This window comes from Salmo salar, chromosome ssa01 (genome assembly GCF_905237065.1).
Source record: "Salmo salar chromosome ssa01, Ssal_v3.1, whole genome shotgun sequence".
Classification (NCBI taxonomy): Eukaryota; Metazoa; Chordata; class Actinopteri; order Salmoniformes; family Salmonidae; genus Salmo; species Salmo salar.
Genome location: NC_059442.1, coordinates 120,326,325 through 120,339,742, shown reverse-complemented (window position 1 = coordinate 120,339,742; position 13,418 = coordinate 120,326,325). Strand labels below are relative to the sequence as shown.

At 45.7% G+C, this 13,418-nt stretch overlaps 1 pseudogene; it reads right to left on the bottom strand.

Moving 5' to 3' along the window:
• Positions 1 to 1,725: 1,725 nt before the first annotated feature.
• On the bottom strand, positions 1,726 to 9,343 carry LOC106560419 (protein 60A-like; annotated as a pseudogene).
• Positions 9,344 to 13,418: the final 4,075 nt, after the last annotated feature.

The window sequence follows — 13,418 nt, the reverse complement described above, 5'->3', positions numbered from 1 at the left end:
CCAGGCTGAAACACATTATCGCCTTTCTCAAGTGGCCGATCAAGGGACTGTGGGCTTAGGCGCGTGACCTGGCCGCCCCCGTCTTTGTGATTTTTCCTCTGTTTGCCGAAAAGGAGATTCCCGGTCTGAATATTATCACTTTTTTACGAGATAAATTGCATAAAAATTGATTTTAAACAGCGGTTGACATGCTTCGAAGTACGGTAATGGAATATTTAGAAATGTTTTGTCACGAATTGCGCCATGCGCACGACCCTGATTTACCATTTCGGATAGTGTCTGGGACGCACGAACAAAACGCCGCTATTTGGATATAACGATGGATTATTTTGGACCAAACCAACATTTGTTATTGAAGTAGCAGTCCTGGGAGTGCATTCTGACGAAGACAACAAAAGGTAATCAAACTTTTATAATAGTAAATCTGATTTTGGTGAAGGCTAAACTTGCCGGGTGTCTAAATAGCTAGCCCGTGATGGCTGGGCTATGTACTTAGAATATTGCAAAATGTGCTTTCACCAAAAAGCTATTTTAAAATCGGACATATCGAGTGCATAGAGGAGTTCTGTATCTATAATTCTTTAAATAATTGTTATGCTTTTTGTGAACGTTTATCGTGAGTAATTTAGTAAATTTAGTTTGCGGGGGGTATGCTAGTTCTGAACGTCACATGCTAATGTAAAAAGCTGTTTTTTGATATAAATATGAACTTGATTGAACAAAACATGCATGTATTGTATAACATAATGTCCTAGGGTTGTCATCTGATGAAGATCATCAAAGGTTAGTGCTGCATTTAGCTGTCTTCTGGGTTTTTGTGACATTATATGCTAGCTTGAAAAATGGGTGTCTGATTATTTCTGGCTTGGTACTCTGCTGACATAATCTAATGTTTTGCTTTCGCTGTAAAGCCTTTTTGAAATCGGACAGTGTGGTTAGATAAAGGAGAGTCTTGTCTTTAAAATGCTGTGAAATAGTAATATGTTTGAAAAATTGAAGTTTTTATATTTTTGAGGAATTTGTAATTCGCGCCACGCCTATCATTGGATATTGGAGCAGGTGTTCCGCTAGCGGAACGTCTAGATGTAAGAGGTTAAAGAAGAAGTTACAGGTCTGTGAGAGCCAGAAATCTTGCTTGTTTGTAGGTGACCAAATACTTATTTTCCACCATAATTTGCAAATAAATTCATTAAAAATCCTACAATGTGATTTTCTGGATTTTTCTTTCTCATTTTGTGTGTCATAGTGTACCTATGATGAAAATTACAGGCCTCTCTCATCTTTTTAAGTGGGAGAACTTGCACAATTGGTGGCTGACTAAATACTTTTTTTCCCCACTGTACATATGAGATGAGTAATGTAGGGTATGTAAACATTATATGAAGTGGCATTGTTTAAAGTGGCTAGTGATACATTTATTACATACATTTTTCCATTATTAAAGTGGCTGGAGTTGAGTCAGTATGGTGGCAGCAGCCACTCAATGTTAGTGATGGCTGTTTAGCAGTCTGATGGCCTTGAGATAGAAGCTGTTTTTCAGTCTCTCGGTCCCTGCTTTGATGCACCTGTACTGACCTCGCCTTCTGGATGATAGCGTGGTGAACAGGCAGTGGCTCGGGTGGTTGTTGTCCTTGATGATCTTTTTGGCCTTCCTGTGACATCGAGTGGTGTAGGTGTCCTGGAGAGCAGGTAGTTTGCCCCCGGTGATGCGTTGTGCCTCAATGCTCAGTCCTCAGCCGGCAGCTGGGGGATTGCCTGGGCCACAGCCGCAGGTACGGGTAAACTGCACGGAGGAGATGGTGAGGGTGATAAACTCATCCATGTAGAGGAAGGGGACACGCTCCTGAAAGGTGGCTTGGCAGCACGGCATCTGAGGTTAGAAAAAGAGAGGCAGTAAAAAAAACTGAATACCATACAGTAAACTGAATACAACTGAATTTTGTAGTCCCTACGTGCTGTCTTCTCTATTTAGCCAGGCAAGCTCTACTATCCCCCCGGACACCTTTAATAGCACCTGCCGGCTGCAGGCATAACTTTGTTTATAGTATAAATACCTCTATTTCAAAGGACTGAAACATAATCTCATACATATGTTACAGTTGAAACTGTGAGAAAGTCTAAATCACAGGTTGCTGCTAGATGTTCCTCGTGTGCGACCTTGCACACGGCTGTACTTCAGACCTGCGACAAATTCTCAGAAATACTTGATGTGCGCTTGATTGAGCAATGTTTTTGGCAGCACTTTATGACTGTTTCATTGGTTCCATTGTACCGGGCAAACTAAATCAAGTGCACCTTTCAAGCATTACTTTTGACAAATGTTTTTGATCCAGGTCTGTCTCTGAACTGAACGTTAAGCCTGACTTACTGAAATGGAAACCAGGCGTACACCCATGAGTTATGTATAACACTGTCAATATTCAACCGGCACAGCTTAAAATGGCTCTCGGGGCAGTGGAAAGTTTACCAACTCAGATTTCAATTATGTAATCCAATAGGACAAGTCAAAAACGAATTATTGTAAGATTATTCACATAATGCTGATACATTGATAATTATCATAATCCAAACAATGTCCTATTAAACACCAGTAAAGTTTTTTTTTCTCCATTTCTATGGGCTAATAGCAGTAAGGCCAAATGCAATGTTTCATCAAGAGGTCCTAAAATTCTAAATCAAATAGCTAAATGATCCTTGGTATGTCCATCTTAAAACTATTTAATATGTAAGCTTAGTAGAACCCCCCCCGGCTTAGACTTTAGGGGGTTAAGGGTAGTTTTACCTGTGATGGGGTGTCGTGGGAGTGTGTGATGGGCATCGCGTGTGGCTCCGTTGGGGTCCAGTTGAGAGTTGCAGAGTGAGCACTGTACATAGGTGAAACTCTTAGGGTAAATCACCCAGTTTTCCCAGCCAAGATCTAATGGAGACACACAGCACAAAATTAAGGCCGTGGGTGACCACAGAAATGCGCACACACACACACACACACACACACACACACACACACACACACACACACACACACACACACACACACACACACACAATTTTAAATTTCATAGAAGAACATTGTCTTATTTCATTTCAATGTGAACTGATCTCACCTTCAGGAAGATCTGAGGCCAGCTGACAGCATTTCAGACTGGTATTGGTCTCAGCTCCAGGAACCTCAGCCTGGGGTGCAGCCACTAAGAGAAGAAGAGAGCAAACAACAAATAAAACGACAAGAAATATTGTGATGATGTTCTGCAGCAGAACATAAAAATTACCTAGAATACTTTGAAAATACTGTAATGGTCATAGCTTTCGTAAGCCCGTTATGAACTCAACTCCCCCATAGAAGATACAGCATCTCTCTTAGGGTGGGTGGCTAACATGTTTGTACATTTGGTCAGTAGACCCAGGTTCTATCCCCACTTAGGGAGTCATCCCCACTATTCTCTAATATTTGTGTTCTAAATGTGTGAGTACTGAAGTTCTATTCCCCCCAAAAAGTGCCTACCTGCTTTGACATGGGTGTTGTGAGAGATGGCAGTGAAGTCAGTCTTCCATTGCTTTCTGATGGCAGTCAGTCTGTCAGCCGCTACCTGAGGCTCCTGCTGCAGGTTAAGGGCCCCGAGAAGAGCCTTTCTGATGCCTTGTAACGACACTCCATAGCACCTGCACACAGAACACACAAGAATTACTGCCCGTGTGGCCGTTTACCGCATTTAAACATTTGACCGATTTGTAAATCAATAATTTGAACTTAATTTTCTTATTATTAAAAAAAATAAAAAATCCCAAAAAAATCATAGTGAAATAATTTCAGCATTCCAATTGTGTTTTTGTTTCAGTATTTATTTTACTCTCAGTAATGGGAATACTTGAGAACACAATTCCTGGTGACTTTAAAACAATTACAATGTTATTAAAAAAGGGTTGGGTTGTCTTTTCAATAAGACAGAAATCGAATCACAAAAGGGCTGAATTTGGCCAGTGGGATACCTATAGCCTTTGACTGCAATTGAAAGAGGGAGTTGTAAGGTTTGTAGTGGAGCGCAGCCACCTGCCTTCTCAGTTCTGGCTACAGATTGCGTAACCATGGACAGCCTCTTTTGAGTCCGTTTTGCGAGAAGGCATTCTCCCAGCGAATCAACAGCACCATTTTGTAGGTTGAAGATTTGGGTTGACTCCAATCAATGTATCAAAGGCATCAGGTTAAATTGGGGTCAATGTTGGTAATTGAATGTAATAGATATCCTTTGAAGATTATTATGAAGTCCTGTGTAGCTCAGTTGGTTGAGCATGGTGCTTGCAATGCAGGATTGTGGATTCAATTCCAACAGGTGACCAGTACAGAAAAATTCTGAAAATGTATCCACTCAGTACTGTAAGTCTCTCTGGATAAGAAAGTCTGCTAAATGACAAAAAATAATTAACAAATATGTAAAATTATAGAAGTTTAACCATTATTCTAAAGTATATGCATGTTCACTCAGACAGACTTAACCTGAGGCCATACTTTTGCAGAGAGTAACCTTCTCACAATCTCTATTTGAAGTTGATCTGCTCTTTATCTACTGCATGGAGAGAATTAGTCTCTTCCTTATTGACTCCTGTGTTTCCCGTGGTGCTGGGCCTACCCTGGTTCGCTTGTCATAACCCCACTGTTTCTTGGCCACAGAGGGCTCTCACGGGGTGGTCGCGAGAGTGCTCAGGTAGGTGTTTAGGGGTTTCCGTTGGTGCTACTACGGTGGAGAGTCCAGGCCAGGTCTCCACCGTGCGCATTCCCCTGAATATGCCAATTTGTGTCTTGCCTTCTCCAAAAAGAAGGCTACTCAATTACCACCTCATCAATGGGCCAAATGTGCGATAGATCTCCTGGTAGACGCTCCACTTCCCAGGAGTCACGTGCATCCCCTCTCACAGGCGGAGACGGAGGCTATGAGACATACGTCTCCCAATCCCTGCGTCAGGGGTACATTCGGTCCTCCACTTCACCCGCCTCCTCGAGTTTATTTTTGTGAAGAAGAAGGAGGGAGGTCTGCGCCCATGTATTGACTATCGGGGTCTGAATCAGATCACTGTGAGGTATAGTTACCCGCTACCGCTCATTGCCACAGCGATAGAGTCAATGCACGGGGCGAGCTTCTTCACCAAATTAGATCTCAGGAGCGCTTACAATCTGGTGCGTATCCGAGAGGGAGACGAGTGGAAGATGGCTTTCAGTACCACCTCTGGGCACTTTGAGTACCTCGTCATGTCGTACGGGTTGATGAATGCACCATCAGTCTTCCAAGCCTTTGTAGACAAGATTTTCAGGGACCTGCACGGGCAGGGTGTAGTGGTGTATATTGATGACATTTTGATATACTCCGCTACACACAGTGTCCCTGGTACGCAGAGTGCTTGGTTGCCTGTTGGAGCATGACCTGTATGTCAAGGCTGAGAAATGCCTGTTCTTCCAACAGTCCGTCTCCTTTCTAGGGTATCGCATTTCCACTACAGGGGTGGAGATGGAGAGTAACCGCATTGCAGCCGTGCGTAATTGGCCGACTCCCACCACGGTAAAGGAGGTGCAGCGGTTCTTAGGGTTTGCTAACTACTACTGGAGGTTTATCCGGGGTTTTGGTCAGGTAGCGGCTCCCATAACCTCACTGCTGAATGGTGGCCCGGTGCGCTTGCAGTGGTCAGCTGAGGCGGACAGGGCTTTCAGTCACCTGAGGGCTCTGTTTACCTCGGCTCCCGCGTTGGCCCATCCGGATCCCTCTTTGGCGTTCATGGTGGAGGTGGACGCGTCCGAGGCTGGGATAGGAGCTGTGCTCTCTCAGCGCTCGGGTACGCCACAGAAAGCTCCGCTTCTGTGCCTTCTTCTCGAAGAAACTCAGCCCGGCGGAGCGAAACTATGATGTGGGGGACCGGGAGCTGTTTGCTGTCGTCAATGCCTTGAAGGTGTGGATACATTGGCTTGAGGGGGCTAGACACCCTTTTCTCATCTGGACTGACCACCGCAATCTGGAGTACATCCGGGCGACGAGGAGACGGAACCCTCGCCAGACAAGGTGGGCCATGTTTTTCACCCGTTTTGTGTTTACCCTTTCCTACAGACCAGGCTCACAGAATGTTAAGGCAGACGCATTGTCCCAGCTGTATGACACAGAGGAGTGGCCGATGGATCCTACTCCCATGCTCCCCGCCTCTTGCCAGGTGGCGCTGGTAGTGTGGGAGCTGGACGCGGACATTGATCGGGCGTTACGTGCAGAGCCCGCTCCCCTCCAGTGTCCAGCTGGGTGTCTGTACATTCTGTCTGCTGTCCGCGATCGGCTGATCTATTGGGCCCACACCTCACCCTCCTCTGGTCATCCTGGGATTGGTCGGACGGTGCGCTGTCTTAGTGGGAAGTACTGGTGGCCCACTTTAGGACGTGAGGGTTTATGTTTCCTCCTGCTCGGTGTGCGCTCAGTGCAAGGCTCCTAGACATCTACCTTACCCGTTCTACAACGGCCGTGGTCGCACCTGTCGGTGGATTTCCTAACTGATCTTCCACCTTCAAAGGGTAACACCACGATCCTGGTAGTTGTGGATCATTTTTCTAAGTCCTGTCGTCTCCTCCCTTTGCCCAGTCTCCCTACGGCCTTACAAACTGCGGAGGCTCTGTTTACACACGTCTTCCGGCACTATGGGGTGCCTGAGGATATAGTGTCTGATCAGGGTCCCCAGTTCACGTCAAGGGTCTGACATAATCTAATGTTTTGCTTTCGTTGTAAAGCCTTTTTGAAATCGGACAGTGTGGTTAGATTAACGAGAGTCTTGTCTTTAAATAGCTGTAAAATAGTCATATGTTTGAGAAATTGAAGTAATAGGATTTTTAAGGTATTTGAAAATCGCGCCGCTGGATTACACTGGCTGTTGCGTAGGTGGGACGATTACGTCCCGCCTAGCCCAGAGAGGTTAACCTCTCTAGGGTAGGTGGCACCAAATCGTCCCACCTACGTAACAGCCAGTGGAATCCTGTGGCGCGTTATTCAAATACCTTAGAAATGCTATTACTTCAATTTCTCAAACATATGACTATTTTACAGCTATTTAAAGACAAGACTCTCGTTAATCTAACCACACTGTCCGATTTCAAAAAGGCTTTACAACGAAAGCAAAACATTAGATTATGTCAGCAGAGTTCCAAGCCAGAAATAATCAGACACCCATTTTTCAAGCTAGCATATAATGTCACAAAAACCCAGAAGACAGCTAAATGCAGCACTAACCTTTGATGATCTTCATCAGATGACACACCTAGGACATTATGTTATACAATACATGCATGTTTTGTTCAATCAAGTTCATATTTATATCAAAAACCAGCTTTTTACATTAGCATGTGACTAGCATGTGACTAGCATTCCCACCGAACACTGCCGGTGAATTTACTAAATTACTCACGATAAACGTTCACAAAAAGCATAACAATTATTTTAAGAATTATAGATACAGAACTCCTCTATGCACTCGATATGTCCGATTTTAAAATAGCTTTTCGGTGAAAGCACATTTTGCAATATTCTCAGTAGATAGCCCGGCATCACAGGGCTAGCTATTTAGACACCCAGCAAGTTTAGCACTCACCAAAGTCAGATTTACTATAAGAAAAATGTTATTACCTTTGCTGTCTTCGTCAGAATGCACTCCCAGGACTTCTACTTCAATAACAAATGTTGGTTTGGTTCAAAATAATCCATAGTTATATCCAAATAGCGGCGTTTTGTTCGTGCGTTCAAGACACTATCCGAAAGGGTAAATAAGGGTGACGAGCATGGCGCAATTCGTGACAAAAAAATTCTAAATATTCCATTACCGTACTTCGAAGCATGTCAACCGCTGTTTAAAATCAATTTTTAAGCAATTTTTCTCATAAAAAAGTGATAATATTCCGACCGGGAATCTGCGTTTAGGTAAACAGACGAAAGAAAATAAAGCATGGGGTCGACTCGGGCACGCGCCTAAGCCCATAGTACTCTGATCGGCCACTTGCAAAACGCGATAATGTGTTTCAGCCAGAGGCTGCCTCGATATCGTTCAGCTTTTTCCCGGGCTCTGAGAGCCTATGGGAGCCGTAGGAAGTGTCACGTTATAGCAAAGATCCTCAGTCTTCAATAAAAAGAGCCAAGATGAAACACAACTTGTCAGACAGGCCACTTCCTGCATGGAATCTTCTCAGGTTTTGGCCTGCCATATGAGTTCTGTTATACTCACACACACCATTCAAACAGTTTTAGAAACTTTAGGGTGTTTTCTATCCAAAGCCAATAATTATATGCATATTCTAGTTACTGGGCAGGAGTAGTAACCAGATTAAATCGGGTACATTTTTTATCCGGCCGTGTCAATACTGCCCCCTAGCCATAAGAGGTTAAGAGTGTGACTCCGTTTAAACCAAGGTCATTCTCCTGCGCCTGACTTCCCTGCCACCAGCACGCACCCATTACAGAGTCACCGACCCGAACTATGGAGTCAGCAGGAGAAGGTACCCCGGCAAGTGAGGTGGAGGAGCGCGTCCAGGAGCATGCAGTTATGCTTCACCATCTTGGCGCTGCCATGGATCGCGTTGTCCAGACAATGGACCGCTGGGAGAGACAGGGAGTTCTTCCAGCGCCTTCACCAGCACAACCGGGGTCTCCCCTGAGCGCCCCTTTCCCGCCTGAACCCAGTGGGATCCGTCTCTCCTTGCCCCAGGAGTATGACGGGAGGGCTGCAAACTGCCAGGGGTTCTTATTGCAATTAGACCTCTATTTGGCCTGACTTCCCTGCCACCAGCACACATCCATTACACTTTATTTCTATGTGCCGAATGTTGCCATGTAAGAGAGATTGCTGAGAGCGCTGTGGTGCGTGCCTGGGGAGAACACCATATTACACTTCATGACTCATAACTACAGGTCAGCTCTCTCAAATCTGGAGAGGCAGCCAAGTAAACAATTCAGCCAATTCAGCCAACTCAACAAGCATACGTCAACAGCCATGATATATCCGAGGTCATCAAGATTTAAAGTAGCCTAACATTGGATGTACTGGATATTTGTTTGGCTATTTAGGCTATTTAAATTTTGATGACCCACACAACAGCATAAGGAAGTGTATCATTCTGAGTCGGTTATAGACAAACAGATTGCCTTAGCCAAAATATCATGTTGTATGAAGAATATTAATTGCATCAGCAAATTGTTTATGTTTTTGATTATTATTTTGTAGAAATTAAGTGCCCCTTTTGTGCTACTAACCTGTCAGTGCGGAGGATAGTAGAGTCAGGTGCAGCAGCACGGACAAATGTCGTGCCCAGCAAACAGCCAAGGAGCACCAGTATCATGAAGATTACAAAATATATTTTGGAGAGACAGTTAGGTTGGACACTTTGCAACTTAACATCTAAAAAAATCAAATACTCAAAACCTGTTGTTGTGTGGCAATAAGTGAATCTGAATCTAAATCTGTAATAGAAGAAGAGTTAGGTGTTCTTCAGTTGGTGAAGGAGGAGGTTGTACTGGTCTGACTGATAATGATGCTCTAGTAGTGGCCTGGGTATCTAATGGAGGCTCACACTGGGGCAGAAAGTGTGTAGGTATTGTTTGTAATGGCATGGGAACCTAGACATTATCTCTTCATACACCATGTTATCCTTGGAATACTTTACATTGTTATCATGTCCTGCAAGTGTGAAATGGTACAAGGAGGGGTGATAGAGAAGGAGCGTAGGGAGAAAGAGGGAGGGAGAGAGAGAGCGCAAGAGAGAGAGAGCGGAAGAGAGAGAGAGTGTGATGTTTTTTCTAGTGTCTTGTCAAGTGTGCACTTGTCAAGTGTGGCTCACTGTTGCCTCCAAAGAGATGATAGGATACAGTATTAATTTGCAGTAATCCAAACAAAATAGCCCACTTCTCATGAATGAAATGTAATATTTTGTAAGAGGATGGTGCACTAGAGAAGTGCAACCATGCTTTTCTCACACAGGACTATAATATCTGAGATCACAGTAGCTGTTTCATGCTTCACGAAAATATATATATATTTTTATTGTATATCACTTTACTTGATCACTCTGGTATTTTCATGTCAATCAAAATGTCAATCAAAATAATTATCATGAGACACCAGCAAGCAAGCCTCACAGTATACTGTCACAGAAACACAAAGACACCATTGATTGAGAGAATCAAAAAACCAGTGTTTACTCTCTGGGTACGTCCCAAATGGCACCCTATTCCCTATATAGTGCACTACATTTGACCAGGGCTCATAGGGCTCTGGTCAAAAGTGCCATTTTGGGATTTAGCCCTTTTAAATGCAATGTTTGCACGTTCGCAGAGATGCCATTCACGGTAGATGTTGCATATGTAGCTCAATTGGAAATTGCAGCAATGTCTATAACCCGCATTCAGATTGAATCCAGGCATTAGACTATGGGCGCGTTCTGCTGCCCATTTTGTACTCAGGCGAGGCAACGCTTCAACCAATGGTGAATTCCTGCTGGTTCACACTGGGTTCATAGCCTATATATATTTTTTGCTGTAAAAAATGACTCACGCAACAACGCTGCTCAAAGAAAAAAGGAATGTTTGATGGGAAAGAGGGGCCGAGCACCAATTGTTATGATAATTATCCCAAACTGGGAGGCGTTTGCAGACAATTACCATGTGCTCAGGTATTTGTATTATTTGTATTTATTATGGATCCCCATTAGCTGCTGCCAAGGCATTCTTACCATGGAGCTGCCCAAAATCACGGCTGGTGAGAAGGACGAGGAAATCCGCCCACTCCCACGCTTCACAGGAATGGGCGAGAGGCAGGATAACTTCAGCCCGTTGCTCCCGCCGCCTGGTGCAGGCCTCCGACAGATGGAGAAGCCACGCTCGATCCAGAGCAGGGGCGGAAGGTTGCCAACATCGACTTCGGAATTGTAGTAGTAGGCACTGCTGTGGTAGCAGGATTACAAGATTATGTTATATTTATGCACCAAATTGTTGTTTTATTTAACAGAGTAAGGTTCTTTTTGCATGAGTATTCCATCATCATCACTCGCCGCCAAAACTTTCCTAGTAACAATTTCACTGGCTGGCTGTCCTTTATGTTTTGTTTCTACAGCTCTAGTGGACTCTGGTGCCGCAGGGAATTTTATTGATCAGGCCCTCACCTGCTCCCTTAACATCACCTCATACCCGCTCTCCTTTCCTTGTCCGGTTCAAGCACTAGATTGTCCCCTATTCCAGTGGTTGACTATCACACACATCACAGCACCACTCACCCTCACCCTCACCGTGAAATCTATACATCAAGAAAGCCTTCCTTTCCTCATCATCAGTGCACCCGTACACAAGATTTCACATTGACATATCGGCCAGGTTAAAAAAACATCAAAGCCGATGCCCTGTCCCAACTCTACGATTTGGGAGAGGTTCCTGTCTTGACTGCACCCATAATCCCACCGTCTCGAGTCACAGCCCCCGTAGTCTGGGACTTAGATGTGGACATTCGCCATGCCCTGGAGAGGGAACTCGCACCTGCCACCTATCCTCCTGAGTGCACCTACATTCCCACGGGGATAAGGGATTGGCTATTGACCTGGGTGCACACAGCTGTCATCGCTGGACATCCAGGTATCACCCGCACCATAAGTCCATCTCTGGAAAGTACTGGTGTCACTCGTTATGTCAACTCCTGTTCCATATGTCCCCAATCCAAATCCCCACAGAACGCTCCAGCAGGGAAACTCCTTCCACTTCCCGTGCCTCAGCATCCATGGGCTCATCTGTTCATTGACTTTGTCACTGATCTCCCCTCTTCTGATGGTTTTACCACAATTTTGGTGATAGTGGACAGAATCTCTAAATCATGCTGTTTCATCCCTCTCTCTGGTCTTCCTACCTCTCTCCACGTCACTGAGGCACTGTTCCAGCAGGTCTTCCGGCACTATGCCCTTCCGGAGGACATTGTCTCCGATCGTGGCCCCCAATTCACATCACGTGTATGGAAGGCATTCATGGAGAAGCTGGGGGTCACGGTCAGCCTCACTTCTGGGTACCGGCCTCAGTCCAACGGGCAGGTTGAGAGGATGATCCAGGAGCTAGGGAGGTTCCTGAGGAGCCACTGCCAGGACCGGCAAGGTGAGGGGGCCCGATTCCTTCCTTGGGCTGAATATGCCCAGAATTCATTGAGACACTCCTCCACTGGGCTGACTCCCTTCCAGTGTGTTCTGGGTTATCAGCCAGCCTTGCCTCCGTGGACTCCAAGCCAGACCGAAGATCCTGCGGTGGACGAGTGGGCGCAGAAGAGGTATGGAACGATGCCCATGTGAGACTCCAGCACGCCATCCGCCATTAGAAAGAGCAGGCGGATCGCCACCGCAGTGAGGCTCCCATGTTCCATCCTGGTGATCATGTCTAGCTCTCCACTAGGAACCTCCCGCTCAGCCTTCCCTGTAAGAAGCTGAGTCCCTGGTTTGTGGGGCCGTTAAAGGTCCCTTGGAGGGTCAACGGGGTAATTTACAGATTACAGCTCCCCACAAACTACTGGATCTCACCATCTTTTTATGTTTCCCTCTTCAGGCCGGTGGTTCCTGGTCCTCTGGCTGATGTCATCCCCCACGACACCCCTCTGCCTCCCATGGACATCGAGGAGAACCACCTATGCCGTCAGATCACTCCTGGACTCCCGACGTTGTGGGGGTTGGCTCCAGTGCCTGGTAGACTGGGAGGGGTATGGTCCAGAGGAGCGGTGTTGGGTTCCGGTTGACAACATTTTAGATCCCAACATCATCTGAGATTTCCACCTTCATCGTCTGGACCGGCCCACTCCTCGCTCTTGGGGCCGTCCTCCTGCCGGTATCGTCTTGTGGCGTTCTGTGGCATCCTGTGTGTGTGTGTATGTGTGTGGGGGGGGGGGTGTACTGTCACGTCCTCTCTCACTGCCCCACTCCGGAGCTTGACGTCACTGGTCTACTAACCACAATCCAGCTTCACACACACCTGGCAACCATCATTACGCACAGCTGCATCTCATCATCAGTCACACCTGGACTTCATTTCTCCCTTCATTACTTACCCTTTATATAGCACTCTTTTGTTATCAGTCATCAGGTAGTATTGTTTATGTTTCTGTCAGACGCTTCTATTGTTTTGTATTGCGCCATACCCCGAGAGCATCTGGCCAGCGGGGTGGTGGCACTGGAATCCTCATCTCTCCCAAGTGGACATTCTCTCTTTCTCCCCTGACCCATCTGTCTATCTCCTCATTTGAATTCCATGCTGTCAGTTACCAGCCCTTTCAAGCTTAACATCGTTATCATTTATCGTCCTCCAGGTTCCCTTGGAGAGTTCATCAATGAGCTTGACGTCTTGATAAGTTCCTTTCCTGAGGATGGCTCACCTCTCACAGTTCTGGGTGACTTTAAC